The sequence below is a fragment of the Crocodylus porosus genome, unplaced genomic scaffold, assembly GCF_001723895.1.
Source record: "Crocodylus porosus isolate Cpor-Errol unplaced genomic scaffold, CroPor_comp1, whole genome shotgun sequence".
In the NCBI taxonomy this organism is placed as follows: domain Eukaryota; kingdom Metazoa; phylum Chordata; order Crocodylia; family Crocodylidae; genus Crocodylus; species Crocodylus porosus.
Window position 1 is genome coordinate 40,019,802 of NW_017728951.1, and position 19,986 is coordinate 40,039,787.

General features: G+C 44.6%; 1 protein-coding gene across 3 annotated transcripts in view; it reads right to left on the reverse strand.

Annotated features, from left to right (window-relative positions):
• USP54 (ubiquitin specific peptidase 54) overlaps positions 1–19,986 on the reverse strand; it is a 150,891-nt gene that overhangs the window by 122,608 nt on the left and 8,297 nt on the right. The window contains exon 1 of one of the 3 annotated variants that reach the window (XM_019555849.1): positions 2,587–2,604. The exons of the other annotated variants lie outside the window; for them this stretch is intronic. The gene's annotated coding sequence lies outside the window, so the exon portion shown is untranslated. Of the gene's footprint in view, positions 1–2,586; positions 2,605–19,986 lie in introns of those variants that run through there. 3 annotated transcript variants of the gene reach the window in all.

The window sequence follows — 19,986 nt, forward strand, 5'->3', positions numbered from 1 at the left end:
GTCGGAAGGGACCTTGTAGATTTTCAAGTCCAAACCCCTGCCTGGGCAGGAGAAAAAACTGGGCTCAAATGATCTCAGCTAGGTAGGCATCAAGCCTCCTCTTAAAGACCCCCAGGGTAGGAGCCAGCACCACTTCCCTTGGAATTTGGTTCCAGATCCTAACCGCCCTAACTGTGAAGTAGTTCTTACGGAGAACTAACTAGGGAGACATGGCTCTGCAGGCTAGCTCTGGGTTAGGGACTGAGCACCCTTAGTGTAGAGGCAAGGGTTCTTATGGGTGATATCTTTGATTGGATCAACTGCATGGCTGGGATACACTTAGACAGGCTTTTGAATGCAATGCATTCATCTTCAGGTCCAAGGGAGAAACAGAAAATGCTTTTCCTGGATCATTATGGCTACAACACTCCAACATGGCCACATATACTAATGAACTTATCCTCATGGCTTTGCTAACTCCTTTCTCTCCCATCAAAAATATACCCATTGTTTGGCCCAGGAACTAAAGAGCAACTTCTCAACCACCTTTCAGGCTAATGCCTGACAGGAAGAGCTATTTCCTATTTAGAGTTTTTTAAACTCCTTTTCCTCCTCGTAGTTTCCGCTTATGAAGCGCAGGAAATGAAGTCAGCATTTTATTACCTGAATATTTATTTATATGGGAGGTGAGTCAAGAGGACTAGACTTAAACTTCCTGACAGGCCATTTAGAAGCAAAGTCTCCATGGAAGAGAAGTACCTGCATTTTGTGTAAACTGAAACCAGGTGGGGCACGGGGATCCATAAGTCACATAGGCTAGGGACAGAAATTACACATAAACCAGTCTAAGTAATTGGAAACTGGGTCAAATCTGTAAAACAACAGAAGTTCAGTGCTCATAAACCACTTTTAAAATGGCTGAAACTGGTTTAAGATGAACCTGGATGGATGTAGTATCAGACATAACTGGATTTAGGCTAAATAGGTTAAATTTAGGTGAATTTGTGTCACAGACCCCCTCCAGATCAAGTAAATTCACAGTCCCCCAGCATCCCAGGATGCTTTGTACCTCCCCTGGAACTACTCCCCCACATAATGGGTGGGCTGGCCTTGGCCCAAGCTGTCTGCTCCAACCAAGCAGGGAGGCATGCTCTAGTGTCCTGAGTCTTCTAGCCTGGGCCACTGCAGCTATGTGGCTGCATTTCTGGAATCAGAAGTGAATGTCTGTTCATTTGCTTATCAGTTCAATCTACACAGCTTAAACTAACCTGGCGAAGATTGATTCAATTCAGCCTCAAGCTTTTTGACTGTCTGTACTTATCCACTGTTGCTATTTTAGAATCAAGACCAGAAGTCCCAAGGCAAACCCATACTTTTAAAAAGGAACACTTAAAAAAAAAAAAAAACTTTTAAAAAGGAACACTTAAAAAAAATAATTTGAATTTCACTAAACCACATTTTTCTTCAAAAGACTGAGTATATAAGCAGCAGGTGGCACAGAATAAAATTTCATTTAAACTATAAAGACATCCACCAAAAACCATCTGTTTAGGTATATATATACTATACAATTTCCATGTGCTATAACTGGTGCCCAAATGCATGCAAGTTTTGCTAGGGTTACCATACGTCCGGGTTTTCCTGGACATGTACTCTTATTTGGCCCCCTGTCCTCAAGCCCAGGCAGGTTTTTAAAATGAGAGCAAATGTCTGGGTTTTTGCTCTTCCTCTCCTTTCCCAGACTGGCTGCTTGGGGCTGGGAGCAGCAGGCAAGGTGATTATTGGTTGTTGGGGGTCATGTCCTCCCCATGGGGGCCCCAGCAAGCCACTCCCAGGTAAAGAGAGACTGTGTGTGTGTACACATGTGCAATGTGGGAGCTGCTTGGGCAGCAGGGCTAGGGGGGCAGGGTGCTGTGGGTCAGGAGAGGCACCGGCAGGGGTGGGGGGCACCAGCAGGGCTAGGGAGGCAGGGGCTGTAGTTTGGAAGCGAAGGAGGGCTGGGAGGGCAGGGGCCTAGGAGTGAGGAGGAGTGAGGGGCAGAGGCAGGGCACAAGCATATCACTGCCCCCCACCCCACAATCATATATATGCCCCTTCCCCTCTTCTCCCCCTCACAGGTGTCTTTTTTGATATTGGAAATATGGTAACTCTACTGAGTTTTGACAATAAGTAACAGGACAAGAACAATGGATTCTGAACAGATATTTCTGCTTTTTAAACCTGCAGACTTGGTTTCACTTGAGAGTTTATTATGAATTGCATTGGTAGTCAGAACCTTGGGACAGCACCGTAGAAGTAAAGTTGTGCTTAGACAGAAAATATTAAGAAACAAATGCATGCAAATGAAAGGCTGCACAGTTAAATATGGTTAACAACTGAAGTGGGAACAGTAAAAAGGAGGTCAAGAACACAACCAAAAAATCTCAAAATGTCTTTGCACCTTACAAACAAAGGCAATTCAGAAAAGGGAAAGGTGATATTCTCTACTTAGTAGTACGGTGCAGAAGAGAATTCTTATGAGAACCTGAATTTGAGATAAAAGCAGCAGAAAATGTCACAAAACCCTTGCCACTAAAAGAAAGGAACAACTTATTTCATAAGACATACCTTCTGAAGCCAGGAGAAACTATTGTGCAAATCCCTTATTGCTGTTATTGCAGTTGTTGCTGGTCAGGTATATGATTATCAGGTATAGGATTATAAGAACCCACCCAGCACAATCACCGTATAGAGTTATCTCAACTTTAAATAATTTTTCCCTGTATCTGTTTCTCAAAGAGAAGAGGAAAGAACTAGAATAGCATGGGAGGGAGGGGACAACCTGCTGTTCCAAACAATAGGAAGCTGTTTAAACAAAAAACAAGGGCCTCCCCTGGTACAGGAAAACCTTATTTGAAAAAGCAATCCCCTCCTTGCCACCTACCAGGAATGCAGCTCTGACAACAGAGATAAGCCAAAACTGACCCAGCCCCGAACTGTGCAGACAATTAACTGAGGAAACAAGTCTCTGAAATGGAGGGGGGAAGGAAGGAGGATGGGGACGGAAATCACAAACTGAAAAAAAGAAGAAAAAGACCATAGAAAAAGAGAGTAATTATTAAGACTGGTTCAAATAGATTATTTCTCATTAGAAAACATTCTTTGCCAGGCCAGGGGCTTGCTACAACTGAGTTGGCTTGCTTCCTGTAAATTGCTTAATTAAATATGAAGGGTTTTTTCTCATAGGAGAGGTTGGTAGGCACATAGGACAAGAGATATACTCATTTAATAGCCCAATTAACAAGGAATTTAGAAATGCATCATTTCAAGCCCTCTATTTAGAGCTCCAGAATTATAAGTCCATATTTAAATTTGTTTTTTCATAACTCCAAAGCAGTTTCTCAAATTCTTGTGCAACTCGAAGCCCAATTCACTGGTCAGAGAAGTTAAGGCTTTCTTCCAAACTAAAATTAAGGCATGGCAGGGTGGCACCTGACAAACTAACCCATTTAGTTTACAAGAGCTCTAGTAGACTACATTTTACTTTATCGGCTGCTATGAAATAACTGGCCTTCTGCCTAACTACTAGGGGTCTACCAAACTCTACTTTTGCATTTGTCCCTGGATAAGTTGCATCTGTGTTTGCCCCAGAACTGAAATATCCAGGAATTTGTATGTACACACATCAACCTTCTAATAAGGGGTTAGCAAGGATCTGACTGCGCTGCCATTTTTCTGCCACTGATTTAACGATGCCATCCCAGAACTGCCATTCAGATGCACTTTGTGATATGCTGGGATAAACTGTCAATAGTTCTTATCCTGTAAACCTTTTTAGAATATACCCTTGGACAATGGACATGGACATCTAAACAACTGCACTATTCTCACCAAGGCACCAGGCCATGCAATAGACCCAGATGCAAGCTGTGCCCCCTCATCAATACAGACCACATCTTCCTGTACCAAATAACATGGATTATAACATTGGAGGTTCTTTCACCTCTAACCTTTAGCAATGTTATATATGTCATCACCACAGATCTGGGTTTTCCATTTGCTGCAGAAAAATGTGGATTTTTTTCCTTTAAAGGTGAAAACAACTCTGCACCACCAACCATGCTGCTGCTGGTCTGGAAGGGGGTGCCTTGCCATGGTGGCACAGCTGGCACAGGGCTCCCGGCAGCAGCACTAGGCCTCCCCACTCCACTCCACCCTTCTATGCTGGGTCCTGCTGGGCAGGGAGCCCCAAACCCATAGCAGGCCTGTATCTGCCCTCACCCCCCACCGGATCCATTTAGCTCCGCTCTGGGAAGGGGGGGGTGTACATGGGCTCCACGCTATGCTCCAGCCACAGAATTTTTCAGGTCCCGTAGCCATGCAGCTGGGAGCCCCTTCTGGCAGGGCTGGTGGTACAGGGGCTGCAGGTCAGGAGTGAGGGGCACCAGCAGGACTTGGGGACTGTGGCTTGGGACTGAGAATCAGTGAAGCTGGCAGGGGCAGAGCATCAGCATATCAGGGCTGCTCAGTGCCATGAAATTGAGGGGAGAGGGGGAGGAGAACAGCCGTAGCTAGATCTCATGTCCTAATGAAAATGAAGGTGGCAAGGGGAGCTCGGATTTTCCATGATAAAAAACCAAAATCAAATGCCAAAATAGATAGGTATTTAGAATTTATTTTATCATACGGATTGAGGCACTGGTAGACTTCCAAACTGTTTTAAAATTGTAAATATGTTTAACTGATGCATATCTATACCTATACAGATATACATAAATACCTATATCTATCTATATCTGTATCTATAAATTAGTGCCTTTTCATTTTAATCATGGAAAAACACAGATTTGGGGGTTTTAAATAAGAAATTTGGGATTTTTTTCTTTATATCAGAGAATTTGAGATTTTTGAGAATTTGAGGAAACCAGGATCCCTGGGACTCATCACCTGCTTACAGTGCCCCTCTGCACTGGACAAATGAAATAATCCCTACATGAAAGAATTAAAGGATAGCAATTTGACATCAAGTCCCAACAAAAACAAAAGTCTGTGGCAGAACACTAACTTTTCTGGGAATTCAGAGTTGCCAACTGTCAATAAATTTATTGTCCAACAGTGTTTAAAAAAAGAATGAAAAAAAAAATCAGGCAAAAAATTACTTCCACCACAGATACAACACTTATTACCCCTCAGTCAAGCTTTCTCTAGAAGACCCCTATATTAACATCAACTTTCTAGACACCACGATCCACATCTGGTATAAACCAGCACACTTATGTCCACCAGACCAGCAATTATCCCCAGCAGACCAAAAAAGCTGTAATTAACAGTTCAGTTCCCAGATACTACTGCATCTGCTCTTAAGGAGAACATTCATCTTGCCTACTCAGCCATCCTAAAATCTGCCTTTATACAACAAGCAAACTCCAGTAGAAAAAAATAGGCTGTATTTTTTAAAAAGAGCTACCCAAATACCCTTCAGGAACCTGCTACAATACAACCCCCCTCCCCTCCCCACTGCAACCACACACCCAATGACAGCACACAGGGGGTGCACATGCACCCCAAGAGCACTAGTGCACCCCCTGACAGGCAGTGTTCCCCACATAGGTGACAGGCGGGGGGGCAGGCAAGAACACTGATGAACACCCCCCCTGCCTAGTCAGCACAATCAGGAGTGGGGGGACACGTACCCCCCACAGCTCAGGAGGCACCAGCTGCCCATGCACACACACCTTGAGGTTCACCTACCAACCCACGCTAGAACAGATTAGAATTCCAGCTATAATTAGACAAAGATTAGACCTTGAGAGAAATATCCCCAGACCTTCCACTCCTGGCTTTTTAGCAACCCCAACTCATCATCAGAAGCAAATTCCCCACTGCTCAACAGGCATCAAATAGGATACAGCCTTGCCTTAACAACAGATACTTAACTTATCAACACATTGCCACTGTTACTATAAATCAACCCGCTTCTCCCCACCCTAATGAACTCTTCAACATACTAAATCCATGAAACTTACACATACTCGTCCCAAAAATGTGATACTTCTGATCCAATTAATCAAATGCATGGTAACTATGCGGGTGAAATTAAACAGCAACCATGAACTCTCACAGAAAAAAAATATAAAGGACAGACATAAATACATCAGTAGAAGCACTTTTTTCACAGAACAACAACTCCCTTTCTAACTTTACTACAGTACTCATGTACTCAAGAAAAATCTACCAAAGGCTTGGGAACAAAAATTCATAAGCTGCCTGGATGCTAGGAATGAAGGACTGAATGCTGATATTGATTAAATAACATACTATGGTCTACCCCAGGGGTTTTCAACCGGGAGTGGAGGCGGAATACTTTGGAAGGCCCTAGGGGGTACGCGGCAGCAGTACAGAGAAGACGGCAGCACTTCTGGTTTTGCTGCTGCTGTGCAGGGGAACACCATCCCACCACACCCCGCCATGCTCATCGACCAGCTTCTGGGGAACTTCCTGCTAGGGGGTACCCTGACCAAAAAAGGTTGAAAACCCCTGATCAACCCAATTCCTGAATTCCCTCCTACACACTATAGGTGATAATGATCCCTTCTGATAGGTTTTGATCTCCCAGGAATCAAGCTTTTTTCTTCTGCTAATTGTCTGCCTGCTAAAAAAAGACATGCACAAAGAATCTGAAGAAGTGAGCTTTTACTTGTGAATTCTTATACATTTCTGATTCAGTTGGTCTATAACAGCAGTTCTCAACTTTTTTGGACTCAAGGTACTCCTCAGAAAATGCCACTTCAGTTCTCACTCATTTTTTGGCTACAAAAAATAGAGTAATTCTACTGGCAAAGAACTCAAAAAGATCATAGCATTCTGGATGAGAATCACTGCTCTAGTACAGCGGTTCTCGACCTTTGGTAGCTTGTGTACCCCCTGCCGATCAACACGGCAAAAGCAAAACGGGAAGTCCCACCATGACACTTCTGGTTTCGCTGCCACAGGCCAAGCCCCACTTCTTCCTCACGGACCGCAGCCCGGGGCAAAACAGCCTGTGCAGGGCCTCCTTCCCTGTCCCCTGGCACACTGATGCTGGGGAGTGAAAGTCCCAGCGCACCAAATACGGCGGGAGGGGCAGCAGCTGGAACTTCCGGCCTGAACAGGCCAAGACACCTCCAACACATTGGGTGGGAGGGAGGAAGGGTGGGCCAAACTCAAAATGCGGCACCCACATACACCCTGCCTATGTCTTGCGTACCCCCAGGGGTACGCATACCATGGATTGAGAAACACTGCTCTAATAGGTCAGATGCTCAAACAAGACATGTTTACATAACATGGTTACGTTAAAAAGGAGCCAGTTACAAAATAATTGGCATACTATGAAATGTCATACTATAATAGTTCCATTTATAGAATACCGTGATCTGAATCACATTTTAAACCAAGTCCCTCCACATTTCTTTAGTTTGTGAAGATAACATTAACAGGGATATGGGGAGTGGGAAGCATAATAAAAGGTAAAATTTCTGGAAGTGGATTTTGCTTCATAGTATATCCAGGGATGTATTCCCCACATATCCCTGGGGGGATATGCTTCATGAGATGCTTGAGAGATCATTATTCAGTCAGACGATTTCCATTGTCCCTGTAACAGCCCTCTTCCCAGATCACTTTCTCTGGAAAACCAAAAAAAATTAAGCAGGTACAAGCCAAAAATACTTAAGAAGGTACAATTCCCAGTACTGCATAGTCCATTCCCAGTCAGAAGTGAAACTTAAGCCTTTTATACAATACAGGTCCAAATCTTGTAATCAGCTTCTTATCTACACCTAGTAATAATGTCCATTTAATCTCCAAAGTGCCTTTCACTGTTGCTTCTATATGTAGGTTTCACCTAAAATATCCGTACTACTCTTGTTTTGGCAGTGTTTAGTCCAGGGGCTCAATGATCTTACCTACTTGTTATCAGACACACTCAGGCAAGATAGACTCCATGGCCCTTGCCTCATTTTCTTCTTGAGAGAGCCTATTCCTTCAGTTTTGGTTCACCTGGGATGAAAGGTGTGTGAAACAACTGGGCAACCTCATTGCTTTTTTGATCACTGATTTCCATCATGGATACACAAGTGTGTCATCTTCATGACTATCCAGACCAAGACCACATAATTTATTTTGTACTCTTCTAAAAATCTCCAGGTCCTCTAACCTCAATTTTTATTACAGACATTCTAGCTCCCAGCTTTCTTTTACAGCATCTGTAGTTTATGAAGAAGTATGCATCATTTACTATCCTATAATTTAACAGGGGTAGGTATGGATCAAAGGTATGAATCAAATGGACTTTCTCCTTTTTAGTAAGGATGTAATGGTGGATTAGTTTCATAGTTTCAAAGTTAGTAGGGTCAGAAGGGACCTGAACAGATCATCAAGTCCGACCCCCTGCCATGGCAGGAAAAAGTACGGGGTCAAACGACCCCAGCAAGGTGACTGTCAAGGCTCCTACCCTGGGGGTCTTTAAGACAAGGCAACACCACTTCGCTTGGAAGTTGGTTCCAGATCCTAGCCACCCTGACAGTGAAGTAGCGCCTCCTGAAGTTTAATCTGAATTTACTCTCTGCCCACTTGTGACCGTTATTTCTAGCCACTCCTGGTAGTGCTCAGGGAAACATGGACTCCCCCAGTGCCTGCTGGTCCCCTCTGACTAGCTTGTAACAGGCCACTAGATCCCCCCTTGGCCTTCTCTTATGGAGACTGAACAGGTTCAGGTCCCGTAGCCTCTCCTTGCAGGGCCTGCCCTGCTGCCCCCTAATCATGTGAGTGGCCCTCCTCTGGACCTCTCCATGTTGTCCACATCCCTCTTGAAGTGTGGTGCCCAGAACCGGACACAGTATTCCAACTGCGGCCTGACCAGTGGACCTGCTCCAGATGCATCTGTGGATCCATGAAAAAGTGCGGCTGGCCTTCCTGACTGCATCCCCACGCTGCCGGCCCATGTTCATTTTGGCATCAATGATGACTCCAAGATCCTTTTCTGCCTCTGCACTGACAAGAAGGGAGTTCCCCAGCCTGTAGGTCTGCTGCTGGTTCTTCCTCCCCAGGTGCAGCACCTTGCGCTTGTCAGGATTGAATTCCATCCTATTCTCATCCGCCCACCCCTGCAACCTGTCTAGGTCCGATTGCAGCCTATTCCTTCCTTCTAGAGTGCCCACATCCCCCCCACATCTTAGTGTCATCAGCAAATATGAACAGGGTGCTTTTTACCCCCTCGTCCAAGTCACTGATGAAGATGTTGAACAGTGCGGGCCCGAGGACCAAGCCCTGAGGGACCCCACTGCCCACATCCCTCCACCACCACTCTCTGGGTGCGGCCCTCCAGCCAGTTAGTGATCCATTTGACTGTGTAGGTGCCGACACCACAGCCCCCAGTTTCTTAATGAGAACGGGGTGAAAGACAGTGTCGAAAGCCTTCCAAAACTCCAGAAAGACTGTCCACTGCTACCCCTGCATCTAAGGATTTGGTGACCTGGTCATAGAAAGCCACCAGGTTGGTCTGACAGGACCTGCCTCTAATGAACCCATATTGGTTGCTCCCAAGCATAATCTCCCCCGCTGGCCCCTCATGGACATGTGCCAGAATAATTCTCTCAAAAAGCTTACCCAGGATCGAGGTAAGACTAACTGGCCTATAGTTCCCCAGGTCCTCCTTCCTCCCTTTTTTGAAGATGGGAACCATATTGGCTTTCTTCCAGTCCTCTGGCACCACACCAGAGCACCATGAGTGCTCGTAAAGCTGTGCCAGGGGTCCCGCAATGATCTCAGCTAATTCCCTCGGCACTCTTGGGTGGAGATCGTCCAGACCAGCTGATTTAAATACATCCAGTCCCTCCAGAAATTCCCTGACTAGGTCCTCACTGACCCTGGACCTCGCTGTGCCTCCCCTGGGACCATCGGGGATCCCAGTGGGGGGGCTGATCTGGTCCCTGCTCAGAAAAATGGAGGCAAAGAAGTCGTTAAATAGGTTAGTTTTGTCGTCTGGTGTGACGACCAAATTTCCTAGCATGTGTTGAAGGGACCACACATTACCCAGTACCTTCTTTTTGCCCGCTATGTATTTAAAAAAGGACTTCTTGTTGTCCTTGATCCAGGAAGCTAGTCCCAGTTCCATCTCCACCTTGGCCTTCCTGACTGCCCCCCTGCATCCCTGAGCAACTGCAGTATAATTCTCCCTGGTGATGGCCCCTCCCTTCCACTGGGTATACGCCTCCTTTTTAGCTAGAAGACATTCCTGGATGCTTTTGGTGAGCCATGGGGGCTTTTGTGCCCTCCTGCTCCCTTTGATCCGTGTTGGCATTACCTCCCTTTGGTTAAAACAGCTAAACCTCATCCTCTCTGCAAACTGCTTTAAAATGCCGTCTAAACTGCAGCCCACTGTCAAGCATTCTTGTGTCAGGTATACCATGGCTAGGAAAAAAAAATAAAAAATCTTCATGAGAAAATACTACAGATAAACAAGCAATTTGTACACTTCAAATCGATCTCAGTGGAGGGAGAAGACTAGTCTTGAACTATTACACAGTTTATACTACCTTCAAATGAAAATGAACATTAAGGAATTTATCAAGGTTTGTCACATATGCCAGAAATACAGGCAAACTCATGTGGGAGGCCCAATAAAAACTGAACCACTGGAACCAAGTAGACAAGCACTGATGTTGATTTGGAAAAATAAAAGAAAACACTTGTTAACCTTTCACAATTTTTTCTATCCTTACAAGTAACCTTTAAAACATTCTTCTATGAAACTAAAGGAATCTACATACTAGTATATTTCAACAAAATCCTGTGGAGGACAGAGATCCCCTGAACTGATCAAAGGGGCTGGGAACATGTCTATATAGTGCAATGCAATGCCATGTAGAGATAGCTCTGCAATCTCTGAATGGCCTGGTATGTCTACAAAGCACAGTGCAGCATTGTATAAAAATACTAGCTCGGATCTTGAAACCAGCATAACCATGTTAGTGCAACACTGCATTCAGACCAATAAGCTCCGATTTTAATTAGTCTGGCAGAGCAGGCTGCTGCAGCTACAAAAATTCCAGTTCCAGAGCTAGGACAGGTATCTCTATATGGCACTGTGCTGTAGACATACCTATGTTATCCCCAACCATTTTTTGCCAATGTCTAGCTCTGGATCTTGCTCTATGAATTTATTCAGATGTTCCAGACAGTTTATCTGCAATCACTGAATCTCTTCCAGGTCTGTATTCAATTAGCAAATCATTTGTATGCAACTAAAAGTAATCTCTGTTCTCAGGGTAGAAACAAGATTGCCAGGCTCTTTTGACAAGAGCAGTAAATTGTTTATGGTCAGTTTTCAGCTAAGACTGACCTCCTAGAAGGATTAAAAAGACTTTTGAAATCTATTGAGTAAAGCAAAATCCTCTTTTTTCTGGCTGAATGACTGACTCATAATTTGCTAATAACAACAAAATATAAGCAACTAGCCTGCAGTTTTGATCATACTGTTGTAACTGACTACCAACAAAGCTGGAAGCACCCAATGACAATTTAGGTTCATATTTACTTTTCTTAATAGTGCAGGGCTGTGGGAACCGTATCAGTTTCTTGAACTCTTTATTAAGATTTAAAGCCAACATCCACTAGACATGGATTGCACAGTATTAATTTCAGGTTAGTAGGTCAAGCAGGGGTGAGTCACAAGATTCCCTTCCCAAGATCACCATTCTCAGGAATCTCTGCAACCCTGGAGCAGGCATACTGATAATGGCCTCAGTATTAAGGGCACGTACATGTACACTCTGCTTTCTTAACGGGAATAACCAACCTGGGAAAGAAGTCACCAGGAATTAAGTTTTATTTGTTCATTTTTAGCTTAGCAGCTCTTGTTCTAACCACAGCTGTCTAAAGACTCTGGTTATACACTTCTACTCTTGTTCCATAAGTCAAGTCATCATCTATGTCAGGTGTGTCAAACAACTGGCTCCATGGGCAGGGCCAGTCAGGTAGAGCACTGTGTGCAGCATGCTGCCCATGCCACAACCCTGTGCCTCAGGCAGCCTGCCTCAGGCAGCCTGTGCCAGCCCCATTCTATGGCTTATACTGCAGGTGACACATGGGCTAAACTTGACACTGTGATCACTGTCTGTGGCCCAGGCAGCCAGCACAGGATGTCTACAGCATGTGGCATCCCACTGGACTGACCCTGAGTGCTGGCTCCAGAGGATCAGGACCCAGGTCATACATGTGTGGAGAGGGGCCAATGCACAGTGCACATAGCACACAGGCTGGATCCAGTGTTGTGGGAACTGCTAACAGCACAGAGGGCTGGCACAAAACATGTACCGTACGCAGCACCCCATTAGGCAGACTTGCGCATTGGCACCAGTACAGCCCAATACAGACCTGGGCTAAAACAAGTGGGCAGGGTTGATCCAGTGCAAGAGCCATAAGCAGTTTGCAACTTGAACCAACTAAGGCAAGCAGTGCCCATGGTCCCAAGTCTAGTCCCACACTGGGGTCTAAGACCCACAGGAAGGAACATGTGGCTATAAGGGCTGGATTTGATACCCATGATTTATGCAGACTTTAATACCCCTAATCATCAAAAATGTACTGCGTCTTTCAGTGAAAGATCTCTGCTGCCAAATAACCCAAATGGCAGTTTGTGGAAACAGTGCCCTCCAAAGTGTAGGGAGGGGGAAGGGGTTTAGTCTTGTAGTTCTAAGGGACATGGAATATATTAAAACCTGAAGAGGCAACAGGCCATTCTTCACCTTTCTTTATGAAGGCAAAGCATATTCTCATTAATTCTCCAAACAGCCCTGAGTAGAGGCAGAGTAACAGTCTGGAAGGCAGGAGTATATGACTGAGATTTTCTGTGATATTACATCAGCTAATCAGACATAATTGGAATCTGCTAGCCTGTGGCTATTTACAGATGTGAAAAAACCCTGAAAACAGCACTTTACTTTCAGCTTGGCACACCCTTATCCAATGGCGATGCGTAGGGGGTGCACGTGAGTGCCGTAGGGGGTGCACGCCGATGCACGTCCAGCCCCTGAGTGTGGTGATGAACTCTACGAAACGGTGCTGCCAACACTGCCAGCGGTGCCTGCAGGCAGTTGCCGCTTGCCACCCCTGCTGCTGACACCACCTGTGGCATCTGTGGGTGATCGCCACCCTCTCCCCTGCCGCTGACAGCACTGGCGACATCCACGGGAGCTCCCCCACTTATCGCTGCCACGCTTGTCACCATGCCCCTCAGCCGCTGGGAGCACATGTCGTTCATGCCCATATCAGCTTTAGACAAAAGTCCCACAAAACCCTGCTGAGGCACCTAATCTATACAGACACTGGGGAGTTGGGTCAAACTAACGTGCTTCCTCTTCCAGTAAAAAACTATTTTTATTTATTTTTTCTTGGGGGGAGGGGGTTTCACATCTGTCAGCACCCTGTATTCCTAAAATGGGGATTTCAGACTAGCACTAAGAGTTTCATCAAACTGATGAGTGATGACAAACTTGTGAGAGACCTTCTCATCAAGATTTACATTTTCCAGTGAAAAATCACACCCAATGCCCATCATAACTGAAGCTAAAATTGAACCATTAAAAGATGTAACAGCTATTAATCATGCATTTCCAAACAGAGTCCTGCCAAGTAAGCCTTTACAACCCAGTTTGTGCTGAACATGTTTTTCAGCTGACCAGGCTTTTCACATCAGGTGGTTAGTATGATTTGGCTAACATACTACCAAAGGTCAAACTGTATTCAACTGTCAAACAGTGTAATTCCCAAAATATAGACATAAGATCAGATCCTCAACTGATACAAAACACAGCTGTTTATATCAGGGAATTATGCCAAAATGCACAAGCAGAGCATCTATCCCAGACCATGGATTCTTATTCCGGATTTTTTAGGGTAATCTTTTTTAAAAAGAACAGGCCATATTTGCTTTCTTCCAATGTTCTTTTGACATTATTACCTAAATTAGGACAGAAAGGCAGCCACCAAACAGCTTTGGTCAAGTACTGCAGCCCCTGGGGCTACAGGAGCTGACAGCAATGCTAACTATTATACACAGCTGCCTCAGACAGAAATGAGGCAGAAAAAACCTGACAACATGTAGCTGCAAAGATGAGCCTAGAATTTCTCTTACCTCTTATTATTTCAGCTTTAGTTTTAGAGATTCAGCAGTTTATGAAGCTCGAGTTTATGCAGGCAAACATGCCAATTTATATTAGTTTGGCCTATGCCCACCACACACATTTAATAGGACAGGACAAACTATTTGGTCTAGGAAGAGAAGGAGGTTGCATGTAAAAATACCACCTCTTAGTCCCAAGGAGGGAACGGGGGAGTAACAAAACCGCTTCTACAGCATCTTCAGTGCTGTTTTGCATCAGCAGAAAGTGCTCATCTGCCGCAAAACCAGCAAAATTACACCACAGCACAGCCTATTTCAGAACACGCACTAAATACAACAAGGCTAGGTGAACAAATAAACCCTAGTCTCTTTGGCTGTGTCTGCATTAGGAAAAACAGCATTTCATAGGAGATAACAAATGCTTCCCACCAGCTTTCTCTCAACCCATGTTGAACACAGTTGTTTCCCTAGCATGGATAAAGTCAACTGAGTAGCATATCTATTACTGTAAAGTAGCCCTTTTTCCTGAGTAATTTACTGCCATAGGTCTGCTGTTATTGGAGCTGAAAATTCTATATATGTAAAGGGCTTGGTACATCTGGCTGTCTGTACATAACGCTCTTGGAGCACTCTGATGGGTTGTCTCAGTAGCCAATCACAGTGCTTACTGAAACAACCAGAGTGTTCCACACAGACAGACAGTGGGGAAGAAGGGGATGGAGCAGGGTACTCCCGCTCCTTGGAGGCAGTGGTGGTGTGGGGTGCTGGTGGACGGGGACGAAGGGAACAGTAGGGACAGAGTGAGACAGAGCGGGGGGATGAGGCCCCCCTGCTCCATCCCCTCCATCCCTGCTGTCATGGTGGCACTCCACCATCCCATGAAGGCGGGGGGGAGAGGAGGGGACATGGGGCTGGATGCAGAGTAGTTGCACCGCAGGGTGGTGGGTGGCAGCAGCAGCTGCTGCGTGCAAGCTTACCCCCACCGCTCCTGGGAGATGGCAGCAGCGGTCCATTCCTGCCCACCCACCCCAACCATCATTCTTGACAGGCAATTCGCTAGTGTGTGTATAATGGCTCCAAGCTACCACTATTATTTTAAACACTGTGGTCTTATCTGCATAGAGAAGTTTGTGTTGTGTAAGAGAGTACAGCAATGATTCTCAACTGGGGTTCCTTGAGATAGAGATAACCAGAATCCCTGTTCATGACACACTCTGTTTAAAAATTGTAAATTCTATAACATATATAATTTTTTTCATCAAATTTGAAATCATCATGGATTCAGGGAAATACAAAAAGCATATACAACACAGTGACCACCAGCACTTTATGCCTGTGCTCTCACTGGTGATGTTGTATCAGTATACAGGTTTTTAAGAAAAAACAGCCTACTGTAATTAAAACTGCAGAAGGAAGTATTCTAAAATATTGTGCTAAAACATAATGCTGAACTCTTTTGACACTGGCCACCTAGCACAGCAACTGTTTTTAACACTGGCTGAAGGGGACTTGTGAGGGAATTTTGGTTTATGTTCAATGTCACAGACAACTCAGTTTCCTAGGGTAGACATAGCCTTGAAGCCTGACAGAGTCACATAATGAAAACTGACAGAAAAGCGGTATTGCTTTCTCAATTTAGGCTTCATTTGCTCTTGTCAATCATATCACCTAAAGCCATTTTAGGCCAAGATCTCAACTACATCATAGAATCATAGAAGTAGGGTCGGAAGGGACCTTGTAGATCTTCAAATCCGACCCCTGCCTGGGCGGGAGAAAAACTGGACTCATTTGAGTCCAGCCAGGTAGGCATCAAGCTTCTTCTTAAAGATCCCCAGAGTAGGAGCCAGCACCACTTCCCTTGGAAGTTGGTTCCAGATCCTAGCCGCCCTAACTGTGAAGTAGCTCTTGTGCATGTCTAATCTAAACCTACTCTCCAATAATTTGCGTCCATTATTCCTTGTCATGCCAGGGGGCGCTAGGGGAAACAAGGTCTCCCCCAAACCCTTCTGATACCCCGCTAGTGAGTTTATAGACAGTCACCAGGTCCCCCCTCAACCTTCTCTTGTGAAGGCTGAACAGGTTTACGTCCCGCAGTCTTTCATTGTAGGGTCTGCCCTGTTGTCCCTGGATCATGCAGCTGGCCCTCCTCTGGACCCTTTCAGTGTTGCCCACATGCCTCCTGAAATGGGGCGCACAGAACTGGATGCACTACTCCAGCTGTGGCCTGAACCAGCGTTGCATAGAGGGGGAGGATCACCTCCCTGGCTCTACTTGAGATGCACCTGTGGACGCACGACAAGGTGCGGTTAGCCCTGCCAACCGTGACCTCGCGTTGTCGGCCCATGTTCATCTTGGAGTCAGTAATGACTCCCTGTCTGCCTCTGTGCTCTCAAGAAGGGAGTTTCCCATTCTATAAGTGTGCTGCTGGTTTTTACTGCCTAAGTGCAGCACCCTGCACTTGTCAGTATTGAAATGCATCCTATTTATGTTAGCCCACTCCTGTAACTTATCCAGATCTTGCTGCAATCTTTCCCTCCCTACTAGCGTGCTCGCTTCACCCCAAATTTTGGTATCATCAGCCAGTTTAAACAGGTTGCATTTCACCCCATTGTCCAAATCGCTGATGAAGAACTAGAACAGCGCGGGCCCAAGGACCAAGCCCTGGGGTACTCCAGTGCCCACTTCCTCCCAGGTTGAATATGACCCGTCCACCACCCCCCTCTGAGTATGACCCTTGAGCCAATCTGCAATCCATCTGACTGTGTAGGCATCAAATGCCACAGTCGCCTAGTTTTTTAATGAGGATGGGGTGGGAGATGGTGTCAAAGGCCTTGCTGAAGTCTAGAAAGACTACGTAAGAATGTGGGATTTCCTTCTCCTCCCCAGCTCTTACTGAAATAAGGGAGTAGAACATGGCCTTGCTAACCATTTGGATAGGATCAAACAGTTTCAAGACTCTTCCCTAATTTCATACTTACTTTTAAGCAAGGACAACATGTTTTAATCTTATTCATTCTCCAGTAAAAAAAACCGAACCAAATTTAAAAGCAAGTTGGGAACATAGGCCTGGATGGTATCTCCAGTGGCACCAAGTTCAGTCCTCTGTTATCATGTTCACCAACATAATCATCTTACTACATCATATCTGACCCTAGCACATTTTGGAAAACACATATAAAAACTAATAGAGATGCTTACCTCATCGGAAAGGAGATGTCTGTGCCCTCAAAACGCATAATCTCTCACTAGGACAAGTCTTCTGTCTCTGAAAACAGAGATGACTCTTTGGTCTGTGCAACCAGCAAGAAAAAAAATTACTGTCTCTAAAGCACTTTACTGTGAAAACATCCTGCTATCAGCATTCAAGCACTTAAATCTAGTGTTAGCTACAGCTAACACCCCAGTGATGTCAACTACCTGGTGGCGGCACATGGAGAGAAAGAGCAGAAAGACAGAGAGATATGATCAACTTTTGGACAGCCATGATCCGAGTCAAAAAGGGCTCTAGACCAAAGAAGACATCCCAAATAACATTCTGAAGCACACAGGAACTACTATAAATGCTGAAGAACTTCATTTATTGTTGCTTATGCCACACAGGGCTTATACAGATACACTTTGTGAACTGCTCCAAGTTGTAAGGGTACAGATGTCCAAAGCTGAACAAGCACTACAAAAGTGAACCTCAAAAAAAAAAAAAGAATTAGAAATATGAAAGCAGTTCCTCAAAAGTCTATAGGTCCAGCATTTCTCTGGCACCTGCAGTGCTCTGCCAGTGTGGGGTGATGGGAAGGTGTAAAGCAAAGCAGACAGCCAGGGAGCACTGAGCTGTCTACAGGAACCTTTAGAGCAGTGGTTCTCAAACTTTTTTTTTTGCAGACCACTTGAAAATTGCTGAGGGTCTCAGTGGACCACTTAATAAACCTTTTTTTGTTCTACAAATCAAAGCACACAACTCATATTTTAATATCAGTAGTCTTACCTTAAAAGTACAGATATTCTTGATTGTTCTGCAACCTTTCTACAAACCACCTGAACGGAGCTCATGGAGCAGCGATGGTCCAAACCACAGTTTGAGAACCTCTGCTCAGGAGCAAGGGCTGACAACGTTTTTGGGCAGAATGCCAAAAACACCTGCCACCTCCAACCTTGACTTGTAAAATATTGCCATGCCAGGGGTGGACAGTGAGAGCCACAAGGAGCCTCATCCTTGTTGTGGCAGCACAGCCCTGGCCCTTCCTTGCCATCTGTCCCAAGGCATGTGTGCCAAGCAAAATGCCTTCACATGCCACAATCTGGCACCTCTGCTCTAGAGACTGGAGCCCGTGAGGTGTTTATTGATTCCTATGGGATGCAAAGTGCTTCAAATAAATGTCTGTCCATGGCCAAAGTGAGGAAGCAGATAGGCAAGTAAATACAGTATACCACACACACCTTTTTTCCCCCCAACTAACCTTCCAAAATAGAGGTCTCTGTCAAGTGTGCAAAGTGATTTTTCTTCACTGCAACAGAAGCATGGAGACACTGCTGCAAGTTGGCTTCCAGTTTCTTTCTGGGACAGTAAACAGGAGCAAGACAGTCTATTATTAATCCTTTTACTGTCTTCTCAAACTGACAACAGTTTTTGGTTAAGCTCCTCCTCATAGTCCTAGAAAGAAGCTGGCTGTCATCTGGCAGCATAGACCCGCCATGAAAAAGCCAGCTCAGGGCCATGACTCTGGAAAAAATCCTTTTCCCTTCTACATTCTGCCTTCCAAAAACAAGATGGATATCTTATTTGTAGGTGTGTGGTATGCAAAGAAATAACAATAATGTAATGCCCATTACCAAGACAGATGTGGGCTGGCAAAAATGAGTGACAGCTAGTGCCAGGTTTTCTCTGGTGCTTTGCAATTATATTTTCATGAAATCAGTTGAAAATGTCGCTTTGAATTTGGTTATTTTGGTTTGTTAAACAAATCTTGTTTCTAAATCTCCATGAAACAATCGATAATTAAGAGCCATGGCTAATTGTGCCTTGTATATTTTTTCTCCAGCAAGCCAGCAGATAGGAAAAGCCCTTCTTGTTCCCCCTCAATGTATTTATTTAATAGCTAAAGGTCCAAACAAGGAAGGCAAAGTACTCTGGAATTGAAGCTTCCCTTCATAAAGAAGGCTTTTAAAATAAATAAATTTAAAAGATGAAAAAGAGAAAAACTACAATTCTTTTGAACCATTTCAGAAAGATGGTAGTTTTATCTTGACTTTTCAATAATTGAAGTCAATTTAAGGTGCCTCTGTCACTATACTGTTTCAGGTCTTCAGTTATACAGACCAGATTTGGATTATCTCAGAGTTGCATGTTGTGCATCTTGGCTGCATGTTTTTTAATCTGCTGAAGTTGAATCATAGAAAAAAACCCCCCCTAAAATACAGCATAAAGGAAAATAATTAGTGGAGAAATCAGGATCAATTTCATGAGTCTCAAGATACTCTTTATAAATCTGGTTTCTTGATCTGATTTTCCTAAAGTAATTGTAAGATAAGTGATATCCAAGTAAATTGGAGAGGCAAAGAGCTAGGGCTTCAAAGGGCTTGACCACATATAGGCAGATAAAGTATCTTATGAAACTTTCTTTCATCTTCATTCAGGCTGATGGAGTTCAGTTCTGGAGCAACATCCTTGTCTCCACTCTGGTCCCTTTTGTGCATGGTAAAAGAACCAGCATGGTGCAAATAAACTTTAAAAACTTCAAGTGAAGCAGGCACTGCAATAGATGACCATAAAACTGTTAAAAATGGAATATTGTTAGAAATGCACAGCTTGCATCTTGCACCCGATAAGAAAGAAACACTGCCAAGGACTTTTTGCCTTTCCCAGCCTT